At 34.8% G+C, this 13,472-nt stretch overlaps 1 protein-coding gene across 4 annotated transcripts in view; it reads left to right on the plus strand.

Moving 5' to 3' along the window:
- The window catches only part of GLCE (glucuronic acid epimerase), an 88,053-nt gene that overhangs the window by 47,038 nt on the left and 27,543 nt on the right, over positions 1-13,472 (plus strand). The gene's annotated exons all lie outside the window — the stretch shown is intronic.

Consider the following 13,472-nt stretch of genomic DNA (forward strand, 5'->3'; position numbering starts at 1 on the left):
AAAACTATTCACACAAATGCATTTAATTATATTTGTGTTTCCTACTAAATTTAAACTGAACAAATAGTATCTTCAGAGTGATGATTGTGTGTTTTTAACATCCATTCTAGTATTTAAGTGGTTTAGCATATATAAACTTAATTGAAAGCATGCTAATATAAAACTATATTTAGTGGCTAAAGTTGGAGTTACGTTTCTCTCTGAGATTTAAACGGAACTGCTTATACTTGTTTGTGATTCCTAAAATTATGAGTATTTTAAAAAACATAAGATAGAAGGAGAAATTAAAATTGGAACCTAGAAAGTCTATAAAATTTTTGCTACACTCCTCAGGACTCTCTTGGCTAAAGAAAAAAAAAAGTATATATTAAAAACATGCCATGTAAGTTAGAATTTCCAACCAATATCATAAAGGAATTTCTCTGTTTACAGCACCAAAATCAGTATCATAAAGAAATTTCTCTGTTCAAGCTACCAAAATCAGAAACAAATTATTTTTGCTCTTTTCTATAGCAAAATAAAGTAAGCTTCTGAAATCTTCATCACGTAAAGAACTATATTTGACTTAAAAACAGCCTCTTGTATATCATGCCTAACCTGAAATATATTTGGTTTCCTAATAGACTTGAGGTATCTTTGCTTGCATTTTTATAAAGCAAATCTAAAACTTTTTAAAATTTACTTTTTAAAGGGGGGGAATCTGGAAACTTACCAGGAAGAAAATACTTTGCATCGTTTTGTGCCATCATGCATTTTATATTTAAATCAGTATGGATTTAGAATTTGAGGGCTTATACATTTGAATTATGAAAGGTGATAAAATTAAGCTCCAGAAGGGATGGAAATATTGATAGCTTTAATATGTTAATGAGACCACCTTAGCATTGTGTGTGTTTAGCTGTGAAGAGTATCTGATTTGTAAACTAACACTTATGAATAAGTAAAATTTTCTTTTAAATGATGGATGATACAAGAAGGTAATGCTAATGGTTTTTGCATCTATGAAAATCATATCTTAAGACATCTTTTTTTTTTTAAACTTCCCTGATTTATGTTCTAGTTGTGCTACTTAAAACAAGGGGAAATAAACTTGCAGGAAAGTTTACACTTTGATTTTCTTTTTCATGTAATCTTAGATTATTTAGATTTTTCTAGCTTAGCATAAAAAAATAAAATATTGAGTCATTGCCAGTTTGATAGTATCATTGAAATTAAATATGTATACGTTAAAGACAGGCATAGAATTTTTTCTTTAAATTGAATATACTGCTTATCTTTTAAAGTATATTGTGGTTAGATAAGAAAGGGCCTGAATGGAACTGATTTGGAATTTTCTCTGTTCAAGTCTTTGAAGTTATTCAGACTAAAAGAGAATGTCAGCTTCTTAATTTTGTAAAACCTGATCCATATTAACAAAAAGTTAATACTTTTCCCTTAATTAATAAATATTTGGGGGAAAACGCTTTGAGGCTTCACAAATATCTTGTTTCTCCTTTAATTTTTGGCCACTAATTTTAGCATTTATAGCTAGATCTTCTTTCTGTTCTCCATATTTCCTCTATATTTATCAATTATAATTCTTCTGTAATACCAAATGGTCCCTTCTCACAGTGTTTGTGTACAGTTATTTTTATCTTTATTCTCACACTAACCAGCCAAAATGCTTTTTTCCAAAGTTAGTTGTCAGGTCTTTTCTTCTGTATATCCCCTTCCGTCTACTGTGCTGTTTCATTTATACCACCGTTAGATTCATTTGTCACAGTTCGCATTCCATCTTGGGTTTCCCTGATATCCTGGTTGTTTGCATTTAATTTATATACAGTAAAATTCATTGTTTGTGTTGTACAGCTTTGTGGATTTTGAAAAATGCATAGAGTCACATATCTACCTACAACAGTTCTGTGACCCCCCCAGTTTTTTTGTGCTGACACTTTGTAGTCAGCCTCTCTCCCCAGTCCCATATCCTGGCTGCCTTTAATGTGTGTTCTATCCCTTTAGTTATTAGCCTTTACCAGAATCTTATATACATGGAATCATACAATATTGTAGCCTCTTAGATCTGGCTTCTTTCATTTAGCAAAATACATTTTAAGTTTTATCCATTTGTTGCATCAATCCTTGGTTTGTACCTTTTTGTTGCTAAGTAGTATTCTATTATATGTACACAATTTGCTTCATTTATCTGTTGAGGGACATCTGGGTTGTTTGCTGTTTTAGTCAGTCATGAATAAGGCTATTACATTTACATAAAGGGTTTATGTGTGTGTGTATATACATAAGTTTTCATTTCACTTGAGTGAATATCTAGGAGTAAGATTATGGATCTTATTTTAAGTGTATATTTAATTTTATAAGAAACTGCTAAACTGTTTCCAAGTGAATGTACAATTTTGCATTCCTGCCACCAGTATATAAGAATTTTTGCTTCTCTGCATCCTTGTCAGCACTTGATATTGTGCAGTATAGTTTTGCCTTTTATCTGTTCTAATGTATGTGTAGTGGCATCTTGTGTTTTTCAGATGACTCATAATGTTGAGTACCTTTTCATATGTTAACTTTATATGTTTGTGAAAAGGTAGTTGATCTCTTTTATTTCTCTGTATTTTCTTCATTTATGATCAACCAGGTAGATAGTCTCTCCAATACCTTTTTGCACAAATTAGCTGCCGTTATCTCTGATTATTTATCTATACTTTATAATAAAATACACATTTTCATATGAGTTTTGGTTATCTGTACCTATTCAAAGGAAATGTATGTATAGTTTTATATAGCTAACTAACTGATAATTTTATTGTTGTCTAAAGCTACGTTGCAGTGTAGGAATCTATCCAAAGATTACGTCTCTGACTGAACCAGCATGTAAGATAAAACAAACTGCAATAAATTCTGCTAGTGCTGAAGATTGACAATTGGGTTGACATGTTGCTTTAGAAAAATAAATTTTAGGGTATTTGATGAGATCTTTTCACCTTTGGGTATCAAATGAACAAAGAAACTGATGCTCTCTTGGGATATCTGTCAATATGGACAACCTTTGGTATGTTCTTACAATTAATCAGTTAATATTAGGTGAAAGAGATTAGAAATGAATGTTTTTAAACTTGGGCTACTTTATATAAACATTTAAACTAACAAAATACTTAAGGCTTATATTTAGTTTCTGTCAGAATGGAATAAAGACATAGCAAGTTTCAGTGGGAGTTTTGTACCCTATTGAAGCCTGATATTTACTATTTCTTTTTGTAAAGACCTATGTTTAACCCATTAGAATATGTGCAGGGATGCCATGTTATTTAATTAGGCCTTTCTATTTGTTTGCTGTATAACAAATAGAAAGTTATACAGCAAATTTTATAACTGCTGTATAGTTCTTGCCCTTTTAAAAACTTACTGTATTATATAAAATAATATACTTAAATTTGGAAAATTCTATATGCCTTAAAGGATAGCATTCCTGTCACATTATGTAGGTAATTATGATTGATTCTGTTGATAATTCTAATTAGCTAAGTGAGTTTTTCCCTATTTCAGTAGGAGAAAATCAAACGAAACAATGTTTTATTTACATATTCGGATTCTGAAAATAATGTTAGTATTAGAAGTCGTCACATATGGGAAGAAGACTTTTTCTGCTTTAGAATAAGCATGCCTCTTTAAATGTCATACTTAATAGTGTGATCACATGACTAATGTTTCTAATGACTAAACCCAGTGTTGTTATGATGACAATGACGATGACAGTCTTTGATTTAAACCAAAACCATTATAGAAAGGTCACCTTTTCCAATATAAAACGTATATATAACATATTTGAAAGGGTACACCTTTCTATAGTGGCTTCTGTAGTCATTGTATATTTACATTGTCTTCCCATCTCAGGCCCTATTTGTAAATGAGATGTGTTTTTGTTTGTTTGCTTTTTATTGATCCTTATTCCTAGAAATGTAAATGAGATTTAAATAAGACAGACTGTTTTCTGAGCCTTGTAAAAGTAGAAAAATTACTATTTATACATACATTATTCATATTTTATTTCCTTCTTCCCTTTTCCTGAAAAGCAGGAAAAAAAAAAGAGAAAGAATGTGAGTTTTTATTTGTTTTGTAAGGTCTTGATAGCAGCCTGCTTCCTTGTTTATAGGAGACTAGGAAGGTGAACTTCGTGACTTCAATTGAGTATGCTTTAGAACCTGAAACATAATAAAGTGGCACCTGCTAGCAGTTATGCATGTATGACAGTTGACATTATCAATTTCCCCTTCATTGTCAAAATCAGCACTTCTGAAATTGGGGGACTGAGGAAGGATGGAATTTAACTTCTATTGAATAGCTGTTCTTTGGTTGACTATGACTCAGGCACTTTGTTTCCTTATTATTTTATTTAATCCTCACAATTTATTTAATGTTCACAATTAGCCTATTCAAAGGAACGTAGCTAATAGTGTTAGAGTGAAGATTTGAATTTTTGTCTTTTGAAAGTTCACACTTTTATCAACTATACTATATTGCTTCTCCTAAGATTAGAAAAGTATGCCGGGAATGTTGCCTTATGCCTGTAATTCCAGCACTTTGGGAAACCAAGGCAGATGTATTGCTTGAGCTCAGGAGTTCAAGAGCAGCTTGGGCAGCATGGCAAAACCCCATCTCTGCCAAAAAATACAAAAACATTAGCTGGGCATGGTAGTACACACCTATAGTCTCAGCTACTCAAGAGGCTGAGGCCAGAGAATCACTGGAGCCTGAGAAGCAGCCTTTGTCCATTTTTGAATTGGGTCATTTCCTTTTTGTTGTTGAGTTTTAGAAGTTATCTATATATTCTGGTTATTAATCCCTTATTAGATATATGATTTGCAAATATTGTCTATCATTCTGTAAGTTGCCTTTTTACTCTGCTAATATAGTCTTTTAATGCATGTTTTAAATTTTTCATGAAGTCCAAATTCTCTATTTTCTTTTGTTGTTTGTGTCTTTGAGTCAGATCCAGGAAATTATTACTAAATCCAATATTGTGAAGTTTTGTCCTGTTTTCTTCTTAGAGTTGTATAGTTTTAGAATTTATGTTAAGTCTTTCATCTATTTTTGCATATGGTAAGGATCCAACTTCACTCTTGGGCATATGGAGATCTAGTTTTCTCAACACCATTTGTTGAAAAGACTGTGCTTTTTTTTCCCCTTTGTGTGGTCTTGCCACCCTTGTCAAAAATTATTTGATTGCTTGAGCCTGGGAAGCAGAGCCTGCAGGAAGCCAGATCGAGCCACTGCACTTCAACTTGGATGACAGAGTGAGACCCAGTCTCAAAAAAGAAAACACAGAAAAAGAAAAGTAGTAAGAATTATTAGAAAATATCTCTAAACTTAAGCCTCTGGTAGGGAAACTAATAATTAGACAAGACTCAAATTTCAACCTTATACAGTATTTTTCTCAACCTCAAGGAGCTTCACTTTTGGAAAACCTGTTTTATGTTTGTTATACAAGAGAACTGTCACCATATTACCTATTAATGCTAATTATATGGCTAAATATCCATTTGATAACTTGGAAAAGATTAATGGCATTAATGATAATAGTTTTCTTGGAAACAGCAATTATCTGTGAATCAGAAATAATACACATATTCGAATTGCTATTAGCAGTAAAAATACTCATCTCAAAGATTCAACAGTGCAAATGTAACTTTCTGATAGTCCGATTAAACTCTTAAAATGATACTTAGTACAATATTTGCAAAACAGACTCAGATAGCTGCAGATGATGCTTTTAAACTGTTTTGTCAATATGGTAGATCAGTAAATTTCATTTGCATAGTGATTAAACTGTCTTTATCTTAATGATATTGAGATAGTAATGTAGTAATGTTATACTGTGAGCATTAATAACTTTATGTAGAATTATCAGTTGTAAAGGTTTTTCTTAACATTTTATTGTCTTATTGTACATCTAATATAAATTTATCTATAGGCCAGTCATTAGTTATTTAGTATTTATTTCCAGCATATTAATATTTTAAAATCAATAAAATACAGAACATGTTTTAAGGATAATGAAATTATATGGACAGTTGTTTCAGTATATATAAGCAGTCAAACTCTAGACTTCCTGTTGAAAAAGTGATAAATGTTAGTTGACATTTGGTAATGGAAAAAGTCCAATAATTTAATATTTCTTTTATAACATCCCAGGGTAAATTATATCATAGTACTAAGTAGGATATGTAAAAGTAGTATCTGAGTCTGTGTATTTATTTTCAGTGTTGTAGGTAGAACAACAAAGTTAGAAAGCTGCAATGGGAAGTAAAGCCTTCATAAATAATCACAAAACATGGTTCTAGTGTTGGTGCAGCCAGAACTAGTTGTGTGACTTTGGACAAGTCACAAGAGAACTATCAGCATAATACCTACTAATGCTAATCATATGGCTAAGAGGAAGCAGAGGAAGTTTGGAAAATTTGCAACCTGAAGATGCAATAGAAAAACCCCATTTTCTGGGGAGAAATTGAAGCCAGCTGCAGAAATTGGCATAAGTAATGAGGAGTCCAATGTTAGTCACCAAGACAATGGGAAAAATGTCTTCAGGGCATGTCAGAAACCTTCATAGAAGCCCCTCCTATCACAGACTCCGCAGCCTAGGAGGGAAGAATGGTTTCATGGGCTGGGCCCAGGGCTCTTCTGCTGTATGCAACCTTGGGACATGGTTCTCTGCATCCCAGCTGCTTCAGCTCCACCCATGGCTACAGTGGGAGGAGGTGTAACGACATACAGCCTCAAGCCATTGCTTTAGAAAGTACCATCTCCAAGCCTTGGTGTCTTACACATGGTGTTGGGCCTGTGGATGCACAGAAGTCAATAATTGAGGTTTGGGAACCTCTGCCTAGATTTCACAAGATGTATGGAAATGCCTGGATGTCTAGGCAGAAGTTTGCTACAGGGACAGAGCCCTCATGGAGAACCTTTGCTAGGTCAGTGCTGAAGAGAAATGTGGGGTCAGAGCCCCCACACAGAGTCCCCACTGGGGCACTGCCTAGTAGAGCTGTGAGAAGAATTTTTCATTTTATACTTCTCAGCTCCAGACTTTCTTTTTGGTTCCTTTTAGGTTCTGTATCTCTATTGATGTTTACATGTTATTCATACATCATTTTCTTGACTCGATCTGCATCTTCCTTTAGTTCTTTGCACATCTTTAAGACAGCATTTTAAGAGCTATGGTAGATTTGCTGTCAGGTCTTTTTCAAGGACAATTTCTGTGATTTATTTTTTGCCTTTGAATGTGTCATACTTTCCTGTTTCTTTTTATGCCTTGTGATTTTTTTGTTGTTGTTGAAAACTAGACATTTAAATCTAATAATGTGATAACTCTGGAAATCAGATTTTCTCCTTTCACTGGGGCTTGTTCTTTTAGTATCATTTTGTTTATTGTTTTTGGTTTTTGTAGACTGGCTAAGGAAACAGGGATCAGCTTATGTCAGGGATAGAAATATAAACTAAGGTCTTCTCAGGTATTTTCTTTGTACTTTTTCCTGGGCATGTATGATCGTTTTCCAATTCTGTCCATATTTACAGTTGCGTTTGAATGTCCCAGTCTTTTAATGTCTGGCTCCAAAAAGGGAAAAAAGAGAAAAATAAATACGGGAAGAAAAATTGGTTCTGGTCCTTTAAGTTCCCTAGAAGCCATTTCAGGGGAGCAGGGGACCCTTGCAACAGTGGGAGGAGGTGTAACAACAATAGCTGCCAGCCTCTTTGACTACACCCATGTGATCTTTGGCAACAATCAGTGATCAGAGTACAGAGCTCCCTATTTGGAGGACAAGGTCCTTTTTGCCCACCACCACTCTTGCAAGCTGAGTACAAGCCTGCCACCACACCTGGCTAATTTTTATGCTTTTAGTAGAGACCGGGTTTCGCCATGTTGGCCAGGCTGGTCTCAAACTCCTGACCTCAGGTGATCTGCCCATCTTGGCCTCCCAAAGTGCTGGGATTACAGGCATAAGCCACTGCACCTGGCCAAGAGTGAGCTTTCTAATTAGTATATTCTTGAGTCAGATGTCAGTAGGGAAAAAAATATGTGTATAAAATATATATAATTATTGTCTGACTAAATTAAGGATGATTTACTGTTTAAAAAAGGAAGAAAAAAGTAACAAAAGATGAGATAAATAGTAAACCAATAACCAGATATTAGGTATATACCCAGTCATAGCAATAATCACCTTAAATGTAAATGGTCTAAACACTGCAGTTAAAAGATGGAGATAATCTAATTTGATTTAAATAATTTATTTACATATTTTTTACAAAAACTCACATTGAATATAAAAACACAGGTTAATAATAAACATATGAGGCGGGGTACAGTGGCTCCTGCCTATAATCCCAGCACTTTGGGAGGCCAAGGAGGGTAGATCACTTGAGTATGAGACCAGCCTGGCCAACATGGTGAAACCTTGTCTCTACTAAAAATACAAAAATTAGCTGGACCTGGTGACACAGGCCTGTAATCCCAGCTACTCAGAGGGCTGAGGCAGGAGAATTTCTTGAACCCAGAAGGCAGAGATTTCAGTGAGCCAAGATCGCGCCACTGCACTCCAGCCTGGGCAACAGAGCGAGATTCCATCTCAATTAAAAAAAAAAAAGATATACCATGTAGACACTAATAGAAAAAAACAGGAGTTCCACAATTAGTATCACATAAAATAGATTTTAGAGCAAGAAATATGAAAGACAATGATAATGTAAAAGGGGTCAGTTTACCAAGAGTATATAGTAGTTCCTAAACATATAGACCTCTAATAATGGAGCATTAAAATAGATGAAGGAAAACTGGTAGAATTCAAAGGAGGAAAAGACAAATATACAGTTATAATTGGAGTCTTTATTTTTTCTCAATAATTGGTTTAGAAGTATCAGTAACCAGAGGTCAGTAAAAATAGCAAATATTTATTGGGGCTTACTAGATATATTTGTATCCTATTGTTACTATGGCAAATTATAGCAAATTACCACAACCTTAGTTGCTTATAGCAACACAGATTTATTTTACAGTTCTGGAGGTCAGAAGTTCAAAATGCATATCACTGGGCTAAAATCAAGGGGCCAGCAGGATTATGTTCCCTCTGGAAGCTGTAGTGGGGATCTTTTCCTTGCATTTTCCAACTTCTAGCGGCTGTTTGCATTCATTGACTCATGGCTCTCTCCTAAAGAAGTAAAAAGGCCTGTATTTCAGATGGAATGCTTGGTATATGTAATCCACCGAGTGAATAAAATCACTTTTTTTGTTTTTTCAAACAAGACCATGAAAGTAAAAGTTTTGAAAAAGAAACAAAGTATCAATTTAAATCCCCTTTGCAATTCTGACAATGATTTTTCTCCTGGTGCTCTACTTAAGTATGGGTAAGTAAGGGGTGAGACAGATTTTTATTATACTTTAGATTTTTGAAGATAAAACATCTAATTTTGCCAGTTTTTATAAGCAGCCAAGGATTTTGCCTTTACTACCAGTGTTTTTTGTCCAGTCATTCCTAAAAAATCACTTTAAGTAGGTTGTTGAAATATTCCCTGAGCATTTGGCAACATCCTCAGCAAATGCCCTGATTTCATTGTTTTGTTGTTTTGTTTTTTCTCTGGCTCTTAAAGGACTTTTAAATATCTTTATATATGCCTAAAAGCTTTTCCCAGTTAGAATATACATGTGTTTCAGATTTTTTTTTCTTTTTTCTTTTTTTCTGAGACGGAGTGTTGCTCTGTTGCCCAGGCTGGAGTGCAGTGGCACAATCTCGGCTCACTGCAATCTCTGCCTCCTGGGTTCAAGCAATTCTCCTGCCTCAGCCTCCTGAGTAGCTGGGATTACAGGCACACATCACCATGCCCAGCTAATTTTTGTATTATTAATAGAGACAGGGTTTCACCATTTTGGCCAGACTGGTCTTGAACCCCTGACCTTGTGATCCACCCACCTCGGCCTCTCATAGTGCTGGGATTATAGGTGTGAGCCACCACGCCTGTCCTCAGGTTTTTAAATATACCTTTGGGTGGAGTAAAGTAGGGTATTGTCTGAGTGATTGTAGTTTCCTTTTATTTGCAAGAAAATAACATAATTATAATTATTTGAGCTAGAGGACAACTTCTTGTGTCTAGTATGTTAATGGGTCAAGCCATAGTGTTAGTCTGGTAGGAGAGTGTGGTAGAATAGTCATTAATGCCTTTCTAACAGCTAGGGCTAATCTAGGACTAATACTATGTACTTAGTAATTGCTGATACTTTCAGGCAGTGGCTCCTAAGATGCGATACATTTTGTGTTACATTACAAAATGTCTTCCTAGAAACAAAAGTCTTGATTAGTCACTTGGTTTTATGGGGTTGGTATCACTACATGAATCGCGTGTGTGTGTGTGTGTGTGTGTGTGTGTGTGTGTGTGTGTATGTGTGTACATCAATATGTCCATATGTTCTTTTTCCTGGATTGTCATGAAAATAGAAATAATCGAGTTGTGCCTTTGCCAGTTGTCTAAAATCTTTCAACTACTTTTTAAAAAAATTGATGCATTGCTTTGTAGTTTTTATTGTTGCAGAGCTTGGAACCATTATACTTCCTAAACTACCTGCTGCTTCTTACAGGGAAAAAATAAGTTTAGAATAGCAGAGTAGAATTTGAGGGGGGAATTATATTCACAGCATTTGTTCATATGTATACCAGAAACAATTAGACAATTAAACTGAAAACAAAAGGGGGAAAAATCTATTCACCCATGGCCTCGCCTCTCAAGGAGTTTATTTTTTGACATAATGCAATAGCAAGGACATGTAAGACATTTATCCTTGAGTGTAAGCTTTTCATTATTCTAATGTCATAGACTAAATGAGAGTATTTCTGTTTGGGTGGAGAATATGCTGTTTGGGGAGGAGCAGCAGACAATAGGAAAGAAGCCAAGAATATGCAATTGAGAAACAATTTTCTAACAGTGTAAGATGACTTACTTGATGTTGATTATTAAATATTGTAGAATATTCATAGGTGAGCATTTTAGGATAGTTTCTTATTGTCCTGGAAAGGCTGAAAGAAGGAATACTGGCTTAAAATTTCATAGTCATCTTAAGGGGGTTCCTTTCAGAAAAGTGTGTTCAAGGTGGGCACATTTAACTTTTGGTTGCTCTATAACCTCTAAGGATTTAGGGGTAAAGTATATGAAAAACATGTAAAAGATTCAATATGGGCTTCAAAAGTTTTGAAGTTTGACCTCCTCAGTCACTTCTTGTGACTCACATGGAGAAATGAGAAATCAAAATTGTATTGACTTTGTTTGTTTTTAGTTTATAAATTCCCCTTGTTTTATCTCTACATTCAGGCTGTGTAAATTTATACCAAGAAACTACTAGAAAAATTACATTTTAATTCAAGAAATAGATATCAGTAACATATTGAATGCTTCCTCCCTACCCTGGGCAATAGTAACTGGGGGAAACATTGGTGTAATGTCTTCAAATTCAGTATATGTTAAACTTCTTTTTAAATTTACTTTGCTTCCTAGAGGTAGAGTTTTAGCACTAAGGAGAAAAGAACAGCCTCTATCCTTATTACATATGTGCATTGTAGGGTATGATAAGAAGCTCAATTTATAACCCAAGTACCCTATTAGACTGTTTAAAGACCAGAGCTGCTTTGTGGTTGACTTAATAGAGAAGGAAAGATTTGTATATCATCTTAATTTCTCAATCAGTATTTGCCACAATTAGAAACCTAGAGTTTATTATGAGGTGTGAGTAATAATTTAAATTCTGTCCTAAGGAAGCAATTTTTAAAACATGAAGCAGTGTGTAGGCTACATGGTACAGCTTGTTGCAGGAAGAAAACATACATACATACATGTGAAATATATATGATACATATACACACATGTGGAAAAGACCTTTTTTTTTTTTTAATTGAAACAGAGTTTCGCTTTTGTTGCTCAGGCTGAAGTACAATGGCCCGCTACATGACCTTGGCCCACTACAACCTCTGTCTCCCACGTTCAAGCGATTCTCATGCCTCAGCCTCCCAAGTAGCTGAGATTACAGGCATGTGCCACCGTGCCTGGCTAATTTTTGTATTTTTAGTGGAGAGGAAGTTTTACCATGTTGGCCAGGCTGATCTTGAACTCCTGACCTCAGGTGATCCACCTATCTATGCCTCCCAAAGTGCTGGGAATATAGGCATGAGCCATTATGCCTGGACAGAACATTTAAAAAAAAAATTTTTTTTTAACCTTATTTTTTCCAGGGCCACTGTTCCCACGGCCAAGGTGGGGTGGCTGCTCCTGAGAAGATGATTTTTGATTTGAGAAGAAAGACAGTAAATACAATTTTCTCTTTGCCAAATATTTGTAATTCAGGTTTTGCCTTTGTAAATGATCCCAAGTGCCAAGATCTTAAGTTGTTTATATAAATGTCAGTGAAATATTAGTTTCAACCCTTAGAAAATGTATTGATATGTATATGCAATATATTTATATGCAATAAGAATTAATCTGAGGCAAAATTTCATTTCTTCTTTTCCACCTTATTTTTTTATTTCCCACCTTATTTTTTAGGTAAATGCTGTTTCTGTGCTGCAAGTTGCATTCACCTCATATTTATCTATAACCTTTGCTCAGCATGTAGCAAGGTCTCAAGAAGGAGGTTAATGAAAGTTCTTGTAGGCTGAAGTTAATTCAATTTGGTAACCTTTTTATTTGCTTAGAAAATTGTGCATCTGGGAAATCTTAATTTAAATCTTACTTCATTCACATTTATTGCCGATAACATTTATGTTCCCTACCAATGTATCATTCTTTGGAAAGGCAGCTTGTATTTGTTTCTTGATTGCTATTCTTATCAACGTTTATGAGATAATAAAAATTACAGAAGCTTAGAGAAAGGTGTTCTTTTCAGGTGAATATGTAGTCTGGTTTTACTGATTGCTTATTTGGAAAAATGTTAACATACCTTATAACAGATCTTTAACAAATATTTGTCTATTAAATAAACTGATATAGACAGATGAAGATTCTTCGGGTTTTTTGTTGTTGGTGGTGGTGATGGTGGTAGTTTTTGTTTGTTTGTTTTGAGATGGAGTCTCGCTCTGTCACCCAGGCTGGAGTGCAGTGGCACTATCTCAGCTCACTGCAACCTCCACCTCCCGGGTTCAAGAAATTCTCCTGCCTCAGCCTTTGGAGTAGCTGAGATTATAGGCGTATGCCACCACGGCCCGCTAGATTTTTGTATTTTTAGTAGAGATGGGGTTTTGCCATGTTGGCCAGCTCGTCTCAAATTCCTAACCTCAAGTGATCTGCCTGCCTCAGCCTCCCAGAGTGCTGGGATTACAGGTGTGAGCTACAACGCCCAGCTTGAAGATTATTCATTTTGTTAATTGACTTAGATATCACTTCATCCATAAACATTTTCCTTTCTTTGCCTACCATGAGTGCCTACTGTGTGGCAGGCACTAAATTAACTGTTCACT

This window comes from Callithrix jacchus, chromosome 8, assembly GCF_049354715.1.
Source record: "Callithrix jacchus isolate 240 chromosome 8, calJac240_pri, whole genome shotgun sequence".
Taxonomy (NCBI): Eukaryota; Metazoa; Chordata; class Mammalia; order Primates; family Cebidae; genus Callithrix; species Callithrix jacchus.